The 13,673-nt window shown below is 48.2% G+C and overlaps 1 protein-coding gene across 8 annotated transcripts in view; it reads left to right on the plus strand.

Annotated features, from left to right (window-relative positions):
- Positions 1-13,673, plus strand: part of PAX2 (paired box 2) — a 93,093-nt gene that overhangs the window by 16,486 nt on the left and 62,934 nt on the right. The window lies entirely within an intron of this gene.

Genomic DNA, 13,673 nt, shown 5'->3' on the forward strand with positions numbered 1-13,673 from the left:
CTGACAGTTGTTCACAGAGTCCCTGCACAAGTCACACACCAGCCTTGGCCCCCCATTTTGAGACACCCCAAAATGAAAAGAGGGCTAAGCAGTTCATACCTTTGTTATTTTTTGCATTCTTCATAAGCTCATTATCAGGGCAACTAATAATTCACATGGTGCCTTATTCTGAAATTGGCATCACATATCAAGGATTTTTTAAATATTTTGCAAATGATATGGAATTATCCCAAATCATCCTGAAAACAGCAGGTAAAATTAGCTGGTAGAATGTACCTTGGCTAAAGAAGATTCCCTCTGCCACACTCGTGCTGTAATGTACTGCGAGGCGACCCCAGAAATTATCCCAGTGTGTGCCATCTGTATTAAAATGGTTATTCAGTTATGAACAGGGTAACATAATACTGATCAGCTAATTATACACCCTCCGAAAACCCTCCAGCTCCCTCGGCCTGGCTCAGCCAGGTATTGAAAGCATAGCGATTTGATATTCAGATACCTTCCAAAGGAGCTGGAGAAAGACGCTGGGTGGTTTGGGAGAGGAATAAGCCCTTTGCTTTAAAAGCCAGGAGAGGAGGCTGGGGCAGCTTTGGGCTGAGGCAAGAGTGGCACTTCGGGAGGGGAAGGGGACAAAGCATTGTTTTATGAGCCATGTAGAGACTCAGTCTCTTGGCTGACTGCTGGTCCTGGGCGTGAGTTGGAACTGAGATCTCAAGAGAAGAGCAGCCAAGGGCCAAGAGTGGCCCTGCTGTGTGCAGTGTTGCTGGGACTGGGTAGTGGTCTTCTGCAGAACATTTAAGAGAAATGCTTGTTGTCAGTAACAGAATTTTCAAGCCTTTGGAGAAACCCAAGTCATGTAGGATTTAGGTAATTTGTTTCTCTTGAATGGGGTAGAGGAGTGGTGCAACAAGTCAGGTGTGGTGGCCCCGTCCAACACCCCCTGCCCCTCCCCTCAACAACATGCACTCCTCATTGGCTGAGATGATTTTGGAAGCTGGCTTAGGCATAAGTTTGGAAATACTTCTATCCTGAAAAGCCATGGAGAACAAGGGCCAGGTGACCCTAGGATCAAGCTCCAGAGGTCTTGAGGTGCACCCACCAGAATTAGGACAAAGTAGACAAGTGAGCCACAAGTGAGATGAGGGTGGGGAAAGAGTAGCCTCAGCTTGACAGCTGTGACAGCTGCAGAACCTGCCCAGCACAGAGCCCTATCACCTGAGGGGCACACAGGCTTCCTTTGGGTGTGGAGAAATAGCCACCTGTGGGCAGATGTTGCTGGAGATGGAGAGGGAGTAGGAGGAGAGGAACAGGTAAGCCACCAACACAGGGGCAGCCTACCCTGGGTCCGTAGTTAGGCTTCATGGCTGGCTTTGTCTACAAGGAGCAGGAAAACTATTCCCAATTTTGCTTTTGGCCAGAATCCTCTCATGGTTCATATTTTGGAAAGAATTCTGGGGGCTTCCCTGTGTGCTGCTGAGTTGCGGCTGGAGAAATCCACCTGGGGAACCACGCTCTCATCTTCATCCCTGTAGGTGCTTTTTGCTCTGAAGAGGGAAGGTTTATCTGAGATGTATTGTTTCACCCAAAAGCCTGATAAAAACAGGATGTTTCTGCTAGTGCTGGTTATATCAGAAACTTTGCCTTTTATCAGTTCTGGGAATTCTCACTCACTGTAGGAAGAGCCCGGAGATTTTCCTGTGTGCAGAAAGTGTGGTGCACCGGGGAACGGGTGGTTCTTGAGTTTAGAGCTTTGTTGGTAGTGACCTGCCCACTTGTGTTGGGTACTTTATAACAGTTATGAGTAAGGTTGTGCACGAGCTGGTGGTTGGCAAGAAAAGAAGTCCACACATGCTCACCCACCTGAGCTAGTGGTTTTTCATCTTCTCCTTCCCAAAACAGATGCTGTCGCCACACTTGAAATATGCTGTTATGGTTATAAACTAAATTGCTTTTTTCACTCTTTAAAAATGGTTTTGGCATTCTCTGATTCTGTTGTGATAAAGGCCTGGCCATCCAGCCTGTATTCTCCACTAGCAAATCCTCAGAAATGCCTCTCTGAACCAGAGGACTGGGTCAGGAAGGCCTCCCCACTGCCACAAACCACTGTCAAAAATCCCAAGGCTTGACTGGGCTCCTTGGCATGTGGAATTTATCTGAATCTTTCTAAACATTGGGTTACCAATGGCTGAGCATGGAGTTGCCAGCTTTTTGGTTAGTACACCGCTGCTGTAAAGGGCAGGTGTTTATAAACAGGGGACTTTAGATTGAAACCTGGTGTGGGACATGGCCTGGAGAGGGGAGAGGTGGAGGGAGATTCGTGCTACTGAAAAAGGAAAAAGTCGTCTAGTTACATCGCTGAGCAATTGTCTAAGCAGGAGGGATTTTCCTGATTATATGCCAAAATCTTCTGGTTTGGCTGTTACTCTGGGCAGAGAATACACCTCCTTTGAAAGAACAGGCACAGACCCCAAATAGAGTCTGGGGTTACTGACAATCCCCTGAGGGTGCTCTTTTGGGAAGAGCTGACAATAAGGGTGTCACCTTCTAACTTTTTTAGCTTGCCTAACACTCTCTGGAGTCAGGGCACTCTCTGCCCCTAGATCTTTGGAGTGGACCCTGCCAGAATCAACTTCTCATGGATCTCCCACTATCCACACTCTCTCTTAGCCTGTTAGGCTCTAGGTGAGTACATTCATTCTCCTAGCAGTGGCAGCCCAGGGCTGTGTTAAGGAATTCCATCCTGTGTCATTTGGGTGTCCCTCTTCTGTCATTCTCAGGTCTTTGAGTCATTCTCAGGTCATTGTTCCCCTTGGGTCAGGCAGTGGGGTGACAATGGTCTACTAGTTGTTCGTTCAAAGACCTTTCCAAATAAGCTGGGGGCTATTAATCCTAGCCCCGTGAATGTTGAAGATATGTTCCGGGCTAGGGTCTGTTTCTCCCTCTCTGAAACTCAGGTTCCAGAACATTGCCTATTCTACTCTTGGACCTGGCTTGGCATGAAGCTTGGCCAGAGGGGTGGTACTGCCTACCACATCTCCATATCTTTGTAGCTGTTTGGTGGTCAGGGCTGTTGGTCTCGTGGCAAAGAGACAGGACAAGTTGGAGAGTTCAGAAAAAGACTTCTATCCACAGAGGAATGGGAGAAACAAGGACAGGGAACTCGCCTTCTGTGGCCTGAGCCTAGCAGATTGGGCCCACAAATAGCAGACCAACACGCCAATTTCTGTCAGAGAAGCCTCGCTCACCTGTCCTTTCCCAGAGACAGTCCCCTACTGTGAGGTTGCCCATCATCGGAATAACATTTGAAACAGGCATGATGGTTGAAATTCTCATTCCTTAAAATGAGCTGGAGTTGTCCTCCTGAAAAGCCTCTTTTTGTTTTTGTAGTTGTTTTAGCCTGGGCTTCCTGGCCCGCAGTCCTGTTGGTCTGACTGTCTCCCTGTTGGCTGGTTCTGTGGGTGTTCAGGCTACAAAAGGGGTTTCTGGTGAGAGCAATTGCTGCTTGCCCTGCCTTCCTACCTCAGCTGGCAACTCTCGAGAAGAGGCAGACAGGAGGCACTGGGCCTGACAACAGCTCCAGGTGCATTTCAGAAGGTGACGCAAAGAAGAAAAGAGAGGGAAAACCCAAAATGAATAAATAAATAGTGTCCCAACTGTTCTGAGAACTCAATAAAACAATCATATCAAATATGAAGAGGCATAAATCTTGTGTCTGCACAGGTAACCTACTCAATTGCTTTTATTATCACTCAGGCTGCCTCCATTTATTACCGTTCATGGCCTGGGCAAAGGAGGCTGCGTGGAGGGTGGTCTCCGGTGCAATCCTACACCCCGAGAGGCAACAATCAGCCCATACAACCAGAGATTTCGATGGGAGCCCAGGAAGGGCCCATCTGTCTGCATGAAAACCAATCAATAACTCTGTAACCAGAGCCCTTGTCACAGGGAAATAGACAACACAACAGTTCAATAGAGGGGCCACAGGGGGAATTAGCCAAGTGGAGATGGGGCCAAACAGGAGCAGCCCCTAGAGAAGGGAAACAGGGGTGCCTGGAGTAGGGGAGATTAGGGAAGGGGTGGAGATGTGGCAGGGGAGAGCAATAGCTTCATATGCATGTTGGTATTAGATGGGGAGTATTGTGCAAAATAGACCCAGGGAATGACAGGCAATGTTGGAAGTTGAGGTGGTAGGGAACATGTGTTTTGGACAGCATTTGGGAAATGGGCTTGTTCTGGTGCACATGGGATAGTGTGACTATGCATGATGGCATGTGCTTGCAGACTAGAATGTTACAGCTTCTACAGAAAGAGGAACAATAGTAGTAACTGGTGTGGAAGATTAATCACACTCCATACCCCCTAAAACCCCTCTGAAAAGGGGGTTCCTATGAGCCCACATGGGATAGGGGTCCTGCTTCCCACTCTTCTTAGCAGGACTGATGAAGGAGCCCCATTGTCTGCTCCCAGCTTCTTAGGTGTCCAACAATAGCTACTCTGCAGGTTGCCTCTTAATACTCAAGTCTATCTTCACCCCCTCCTTGTGTCTACCTGGAATTGGAGTTTTTATATTAACAAGAAAACAATGGTGTAAAAGTGACAAGCATCCAGTAGAAATCATACTTCAAGTACCCAAACAACCATTCTGTTTCTCACTTTCAATACAGTATTCAATAAATTGCATGAGATATCCAACACTTTGGTATAAAATAGTCTTTGTGTTAGATGACTTTGGCCAACTGTAAACGTTTTGAGCATGTTTAAGGTAGGCTAGGCTGACCTATGATGTTCCATAGATTAGCTGTATTCAATGCATTTTCAACTTACAATATTTTCAACTTATCGAGCCATTACCCTGTTGTGAGTTAAGGAGCATCTGTACACTGAAAATAATTTATTTTTCACTTCCTGTCCTTTAAAAGAATGCTCATCCGACCTGCCAATTCTCTGCATCCCTGCTGTTTCTTCTCACACTTCCCCCACCCCTCCAAGCCAGGTGTCCAGAGCTCAGATTCTTGCAGGGGAAGCAGCTTCAGGTGCAGCTATCCCCAGTGCAGCTCCCCAGCCATGCAGGTGAGTCCAGAGAAGGGGAAAGGGCTCCTGAAACTGAGATGTGGGAAATAGAGTCTCACAACCAATGCCCAAATAGCAAGTGAAATATTAGCTGAAAAATTAAATCACGTTTGGTTTTTCTATCTACCACTGAACTGCTAGGTTGAGATGGTTTTCTCTTGTGGAACAGGCTATTTGTTTTGGGGCTAGCAAGGCATGGCTTGAATATATTCATGATGGTTTGCAGTGTAGAAGTTGATATCTTCTGTGCGTGTGGATTTGTGTGTGTTTGTGGGTACCTACCTATGTCTGCTTTTAGGTGAAAAGGCTCTGAGGCCAAGAGGAGAAAAGGGAGGAAGGCTCACAGGACATGACCTGCAGTCACAGGCAAGGCTGGACACCTTGTACTTGGGCCATCAGATCAAATGGCGAGTAGTCATTGGGCCACTGGGCGAGGTGGCAGCAGCAATAAGGCTAGGCTGAAGATTCCTCATTTCACAGTCTAGGCAAATTGGAGCCACATTTTCCTTCAGTTATTTGCATTGTAACACTCTATAGTCCAGTTAACCCTGGATAAGAGGGGCTTTGCTACAATGATGCCACAAGAGCTGTGCGACCAGCTGTCCATCCTTACTTTGATACTTGGGTCCAAGCCCTGTTGGCAGGATTAGTTAGGGACCAATTGCATAAGCAGCCAAGAAGGCGCTCTTCCCAACACAATCCTTCCTCCAAAGCTGTGGTCCCGCAGTGGGAGGCATGGCAGCAGCCCTGGGACACGACGGTGGGCAGAGCTCACCCCAGGGCCAGCCTGAAAGTCTTTCCTCAATCATCCAGGTGTGAGGGGCACAGGGAAGAGGCTTACTGTTTGTGAGAAATGCAGAGCTGGCCACTGCAGAAGGCTTGGGGTGTAGATGAGGCATGATGGCAGAGGCAGCCTCAGGTCTCCTGAGGAAGGCTGGGCACAGGGGAGCTGTTGAGGGTATGGGAAGCTAAAGAAGAATGGTCTGGCGCTGTAGGAGAGGGAGCAGCCTCTTGTAGGCTGGGAACTCTCAGGTAAGAGAGGAAGTGTGCAGGAAAGAGGTAGACAGGCGAGGCCGTAGAGCCAGGGTCCCCTCATGGCACATCCGCAATCAACCATGGGAGAAATGAGGCCCTTTCTTTTGTTTTCTGAGAGATAATGTAATGAGAACAGATTTTGTGTTTTCCAAGGGAGAAGGAAAGAGATAGAAAGAGAGCAGGGCAGGGGGAGCGAGTCAGGTGCCATTCTTTTTTTTTTTTGAGACGGAGTCTTGCTCTGTTGCCCAGGCTGGAGTGCAATGGCACGATCTCAGCTCACTGCAAGCTCCGCCTCCTGGGTTCATGCCATTCTCCTGCCTCAACCTCCCGAGTAGCTGGGAGTATAGGCGCCCACCACCACGCCCGGCTAATTTTTTGTATTTTTAGTAGAGATGGGGTTTCACCATGTTAGCCGGGATGGTCTCGATCTCCTGACCTCGTGATCCGCCTGCCTCGGCCTCCCAGATTGCTGGGATTACAGGCGTGAGCCACCACGCCCAGCCGTCAGGTGCCATTCTATTCTAGAAACGTTCAGGTTTGTTGTAGGGATGTTGGGGGAAGGAAAGCAGTGCCCAGAAGTCCAGACTGGGGTTTGCCAAAAGCAATGATGGAGATGCGCTGTGGCTGCAGGAGTCATGAGCACAAAAGACTCCCAGGCCCCAGCAGGAAGAGGCTCCAGAATATGAGATGAAAAGTGGTGAGAACTGGACAAACAGCCGGAGCACATGGGCCCTGCCTGCAGGCAGTGATGCAGGAAGACCGGATTTTAAAAAACTCTCTGCTGACCGAATAAAACTCAACTTTGGGCCTGATTCCGTCCATTGGCCAGCATTCAGCAGCCTTTGGTTGACCTGACTGGATGGACTTATCTCTCTGCTTTAGACCAGGGCAGTAACATCCACGCAAGTGGAAGGGGATGGGACATTTCCTGGGTCCCTTGGTCCAGAAGCTCCTGGGGAAGGGAGTGGAGGAGAGATTATGACTCCCTATAGCCGGAGGAGGAGAGGTGGGGTGTGGGTAGGGAGGGGCAGAAAGTGAGGATGAGGACTGGGAAAGTGAGGCAGGAAGCGATGAAGCTGAGAGGTGGAAGGAAGGGCGCTGCCTTGGGCTGGACAGGGTTGTTCGGGATTGGAGCACATGGCTGAGCAGGAAATGGCACGGCAGAGCCCGCAAGGGGAGCTTGGATTTGCTCATCCGAGCTGGGGCCTTCAGTGGCCCTGCAAGGTCTTGGGGGTGGTGGGAGGAAGCCTGAGCTCCAGGCATCTGGTAGTACAGGCTGATGGGCCCTGAGGAGGGGCCCAGAGGTGATGAAGGAGAAAGGGGAAGAGGAAGGTAAGCAGGTTTCTGAGAAGAGTATGGAGCGAAGGAAATGGCATGGGAGGAATAGCGGCCTGGCTGGAGCTATGCAGCCCTTTCTGAGAGGAAACCTCATGAGTGTGCCGCAATGGTCTGGCTGTGGCCCCTCTCGGCAGGCTGTGAGGCAGGCCAGCAGTGGCTCCAGCCTAGTCCCTGGCAGGCTGGAGAGGGAGAGTAGGAGAGCAGCCAAAAGGGAGGGAGGCAGGCCCCTGCCTGCTGGGGGTTGCAGATTCGAGAGCCATCTCCACCCAGAGCCTTTGGCCAGGTTGCTATGGACTTCCTCCTCTGCCTGCCCTTAGTCCTGCCTGAACCACAGATTTCTCTCTGCTGCCACCTGGGAACAGAACAAGCCAGGGACAGGACCGGTGGCTCCTGGCAGGGCTGAGGCAGGGCAGCAGGCTGGGAGGAGAACTGTGTTCACCCTGCAGGCACAGTAGAATCAAGAAATCAGAGAGGAAGGATTGGAGAGGACTGGGAGAGAGGGGAGCAGGCAGAAAGGGAGAACAAAAGTGGCCCCTGAGCATGAGCAAATGGGAGTGAGCACTGGGGGCTGCTCTCGCTGGTCTTGGTGCTCCCTCTTGGCCTGGGGGTCTTTGCTGGGCCCAACTGCCCAGCCCATACCTGGCAGGCAGATGATAGAAGCTGAAGGGCATGAGGAGTCTGCAGGCAGCTTCTGGCCTGCAGGACATGGAGGCGGTCAGGAAGGAGACACTCATTCAGCCTCTTAGTCCAGAAGCTTTGATCCTGATTTTGGAGGGCAAGCAGTGGTGCCTGCCTTAGTGCGTTTTCCCAAGAGAAGTTGGTGATGTGTTGGGAGCCTCTGTGCATGGCTCTGCTTTGGAAAGACTATGTGTGCTGGTGGTATCTAGCTAGGCCTGGCTTCTATGCCCTGGGAAGCTGTCTAAATGGCCCTGGCTCCCAGGGAGCTCTCAAAAGGAGTCAGTCTTGTCAAACTGGGAGTTGGTGGTTTGCTATTCAGAAGGCTTCCGGCTAAAGGGATTGTTTGGTCCCAGAATGAAAGTCCCTGTTATCACTTTGATGGCCTGCCTGTTTGGGATGTTAGTTAATGTTCCCTGGAGAGCACGTGGTTGAATGGACAGTAGACATCCTGATGGGTCAATGAACGGGGGTTCTGAAAGGTACACACAGGGTCCCGACACATCTAGTCTGTGTGCATGCACAAGTTTGGGGATGTGAACGCTTGTGAGTAGTGTGCATTTGCTCTGCTGGATGAGTGAACCAAGCCATGTGTGATGGCCAGGGTGGAGGGTGTGTGTAGTATCACACTAGGAGAACTGGAAGCAGTTGTTTCTTGTGTGTCTGCTGACGTCCTCAAAGGGAGCACGTATTTAGGTAGAGACAAAGGTCAAGATAGTCACCTCCTTTTATCATTTGCAAAGTGGATACCACTCTCCCTTCCCCCAGTCCCTTACTTTTCTTCCTCTTTCTCCTCCTCCTCCTCGTTCCTCAGGTTAGCTGGTTTGGGTTAGGGGGCCAATCTCAGAAGACTCTAATTAAAGAGTGAGGAGAATCTGATAAGATAAGGAAGGCCATCCTTCCTCTAGGGACCAATGGAGGTTTCATGTTCCCCACTCCCCGCTGCTTCTCTGAGGAGCTGACACTAGGGCAGGCAGCCTTCCGACTGTGACTGTCTGGAGTCTGGGAGAGCCAGAGAGAAGGAGGTATGACTGGGGTTGGGACTCGGGTTCCTACCCATTTGCAATGGTCCTGGAAGGGAAACCCTAGCAGACTCCAGATGAGAGTGAGGGGAGGGTAGAAGAGAGAGTGCAGAAGTCAGGAAGAGAGAAGTGGGAGCCAGATATGATCAACACAGATATGCCTCGCTAAGTCCTAGTTTTTGGCCACAGAAATGGACTGTACGGGGTGGGGTGTGGTACCTTTTTTTTTTTTAATTAGGGAAGGGGCTATGAAGCCATTTAGCCCATCTTTGGGGCTGAGCACTTAGCTCCTGCAGAGAGTACAGCCCTGGTTAGGGTTCAGCTCCTCCTAGAAACAATGCTCACCTGCGCTCTCGACCCTCCGCCCTCCCACCCAGCACATACACTTTTCTTTTTCCCCACCCTCGTTTCCTCTGAACTTGGCTCTGTGGATCAGGTCACTCTTGGCCCCATGGAGACAGCCAGGAAGGCCATGCAGACTCCCTTAGGAGATGACCTCCCAGGGTGGGTACAAAAAAAGTTGAGAGAAATTCATTTCATGGCCAGTGGCTGCTTAGAAAAGGCGATTCCAGCATCCGAATGTGATAAATGCTAACTGAGCATTAATCGCATTAAAGAGGGCCCTATAAACTTTTCACTTCTAATTAAATTTGTCCAGTGATGCTGCCCAAGCGAGTACTCTGGGCCTTTGTTTATGTGGAAAATTAAAATGCAAATACAATGGGATTTATTTCCAGGAGTGGAGTGATGGGCTGGCCCCTCTGGCTACTGGTCTCCAGGCCTGTCAGGTCAGGTGACTGCTTCTTTGGAGGTGCTATCCCCCTTGTGACAGATTCTTGTGTGAAGGGAGAGGCCAGAGTTCAAGGTCAAATAGAGTTAGTAAATGGGGAGAAGATGTAGAAAGAATTGAAGAGAAGGAGAAAAAGGCAATAGATTACCAGGAATATAGGGAGACATTATTCTGGTTTCCCACCCTCCTTCCCCACCAACTCACATCTCTAGGGGTATAGACCCCCAAAATCTTACTTGTTAATATCACCACAAGCCTCCTCTGAAGCTATGAGACGAAGGAGTACATGGGAGAGAGAATTTGGAGGAAGCAGCCCTGCCAGGCTCGGCATGGCGGCTCACACCTGTAATCCTAGCACTTTGGGAGGCTGAAGCAGGAGGATCACTTGTGACCAGGAGTTTGAGACCAGACTAGGCAACATAGTAAGGCCCATCTCTATTAAAAAAAAAACAAAACTAAGTGGCCATCAGGAAGGGTCAAGGGCCTGGATTTCTCTCCAGCAGTTTGAGGGTCATCTGCTGTCCACATCGGGGTTTCACTGGGCTCTTCCTGCCAGTTCCAAGTGGCATTGACATGGGGCAGTGAAGCATAGAGGCACAAACCAAGGAGGACATTGTGCATGCACGCCTGCACGCACGCAGCCTTCTTGCACATAAGGAGAGCCGGTTTCTCATAAGAATAAACAAATGTCCCTTGCAAGGAGTCATTTAGTGCCGTGATCCCTTGATAAAAGTGGTAATCCTAAATGCTACTGAATGGAACAATCTAAATTTCCTATTTACTAAGAACATAAATTAAGTCGAGGGGAGAGAAAACCTGCATAAGAAAAATTAGTAGGGTATATCAGTTAGAGACACTGAAAGATAGCTATGCTGCTCTCTGGATAAGGAAGTTGTAAATAGCATTAAAAAGTCAAGCAGGAAAGGAAATGGAGGTAGGAGAAATGATAAAAGACAGACCACTAAATCACAAATAGGGGTACATGTACGAAGTCACAAACCGGCTTTATGCCAAGCTTTGCAGAATCCACAGCTTGGACTGACAATACATAGAGATGCTAAACACACAGGCACACAGACTTCCAGAGAGTGTCAGTATGCAGAGGGTGGATTGGTCGCACCATGGGCAAGCTGTTGTCTGTGCTGGACTCTGGGATTGATCCATCAGTTCCTCCTTGCAGGGATCTGATTGGGTACAGTTCGGTAGGCAGTCGAGGATACAGCTGTATGAGGTTTTTAAAGGTCTTTAAACACATGAGTCTCTTGTGAGCTGGATCCACCTTCTAATGGATCTCCAGGGTAGCAACCCATTCCCAGAACACTGCCTGCTTGACTGGTTTTGTCAAATAGCTGCTACCCCTGTCCTCCTTTTTCTGTTTTATTCTGGGCTACTCTTTTCCTTTTTAGTGTTCACTTATGCCTCTTGGAAATGCATGAGCACTTGCTGACAAACAGGTTAACGACTGTGGCAACTCCCAAACATCTGGATGGAAACCAAAACTTCAGTCAATCATCTATAAAGGTTGTCGATATGATGCCAAAGATCTGGCGATTTAGAAATGTCCACATAATTGATTGAATTTCTCAGTTTTTTATCCAGGCACAGAATCAACACATTGGGAAACACCTGTTTTCAGAGAAAAATATTCCAGGAAACAAAGTGTTCTCATTAGAAAGCATCTTTGATGTGTTCGAGTCTGATTTCTGGCTTGAAAGGAGGCTGGGCTGGGCTGGGCTCTAAGTCAGATGGAGATCTGGTGGTTAGAGTAGTTAGTATTGGAACGAGCACAGCTGGTGAGAGGTTTCCTTCCCCCGAAAGTTGGCCAGGAGGGCAGATCACTTTGTCCAAATAAGCTTAGGCTGTCTGTTAGGCCTGGTTTCTCTAAGGGAGTCCATTTTGCCATTTTAAGGGAGACTGTCAGGTTCTTAAGACATGTGGCTTTTTCTTCATTTATCTTTTCATTCATCCATTCAGAAGCAAATAGGTGCTTGCTAAGCACCTACTATGTGCTAGGCAATTCACATAAAGCTATGTGGCATAGTGTTAGAAAGCAGGCTCTGGGGAGAAACTGCCAGAGTTTGAAGCTGGCTTCCCTACTCACTGGCTAGAGGGTACTGGGTCCACCTTATATCCTCTGTGGGCCCCAGTTTCTTCACTCATAAAATGTGGGGGATAATTGTTTAGGTCTCTCATAAGTTTTCATGAGGGTTAAATGAGTGAGTCCACATAAACCAGCTTAGAATTGCACCTGGCAGGTATTAAGTGCTCAATAAATGCTAGTTATTATTATTGCAGTAGTAATAATCAAGTCTGTATTTCTTGTTATGTGTCTATTTCAGTGTGTATGCATTCTGCTTTGTGTATGCACAAACATTGAATTTTTTTTTTTTTTTTGAGAAAGAGTCTCGCTCTGTCGCCCAGGCTGGAGTGCAGTGGCACCATCTCGGCTCACTGCAACCTCCGCCTCCCAGGTTCATGCCATTCTTCTGCCTCAGCCTCCTGAGTACCTGGGACCACAGGCGCCCGCCACCACGCCTGGCTAATTTTTTGTATTTTTAGTAGAGACAGGGTTTCACCTGTTAGCCAAGATGGTCTCGATCTCCTGACCTTGTGATCCACCCACCTTGGCCTCCCAAAGTGCTGGGATTACAGGCATCAGCCACCGTGGCCGGCCTGAAATATTTTTAAATAAAAAAGTTTGAAGAGCCAAAAGGATATTCTGTGAACAGAATTGTGTATCATGAATGCCAGTGAGAATCATGGTCCCTCGTGAGCCCAGATGGATTTAGGAAGGGGGCCCACTCAGTGTATTTCCAGAAAAAAAGACCCTCTATGATTCAGTAATCTGACCATTGAGCAGAATTAGTCAGATAATTGCCCCTTTGTCAACTTTGAGAGCCCAGACCTTGTGGCTGTGTGTGTGTGTGTGTGTACTTTGTATAACTGCACATTCCTTCTCTTGGAAGCCTACTATTGCTTGAGGAATTGAAGGTTGGCATTTTCTGGGCTTCATGGCATTTTCGTAAGTTGTGGTGCTTTGCATTTTGTAGTTTTTTTAAAAGATAAAATGAAATGGTAGTGGGGAAAAAGTCCTTATTTGATGCATTTGAAGGGTTCCACTGATTCTTAAATGTCATACAGGGGAGAGGAAAGGGAGGTAAACAGGAAGAGGAGGGGAAGAGAGGAGAGAAAATGGAGATAAGACAAAGGAAGAAGAAAGAGGAAAGGGAGAAGTGAGCAAATACTTAACAAATTCAAATGAAATCTGTCTATTCTTGTCTGGCATGTCTGGATATTCTAAGGAAGCATGGGAGTTTGACAATCATTGCAGTTATTTCCATTGCTAAGGAGTAAAAGTTTTTAAGAAAAAAATTTCAGGAAAAAATTACTTTGGGCTTAATCTATTTGATGAATGGCTCCAACTAACTGGACAACTGCAAATTCTATTTATTCTTTGCCTGACAAGAGCAAATATGAAACCCAGTTTCCCAAACTCATGACAATGTGTTTCTCATCTTTATGGGAACTTCCATGGAACAAGACTGAGGTGCAATCCCATTCTTGCCTCAAGTTCTCCCTGCCCCTTTGGCTTAGTTAGGTGACCAAGTTCAGCTCAATGGATGGCCGTAAGACCCACACCCAAATACTTACAGAGTCACTTATCTGATACCTTTTATACCTTTTGCATCATTCTCAAATTCCTAGATTTCATTATTCGTCATTTATGCCTATTAGCTGGTAAA

This window comes from Pan troglodytes, chromosome 8 (genome assembly GCF_028858775.2).
Source record: "Pan troglodytes isolate AG18354 chromosome 8, NHGRI_mPanTro3-v2.0_pri, whole genome shotgun sequence".
NCBI classification, from domain to species: Eukaryota; Metazoa; Chordata; class Mammalia; order Primates; family Hominidae; genus Pan; species Pan troglodytes.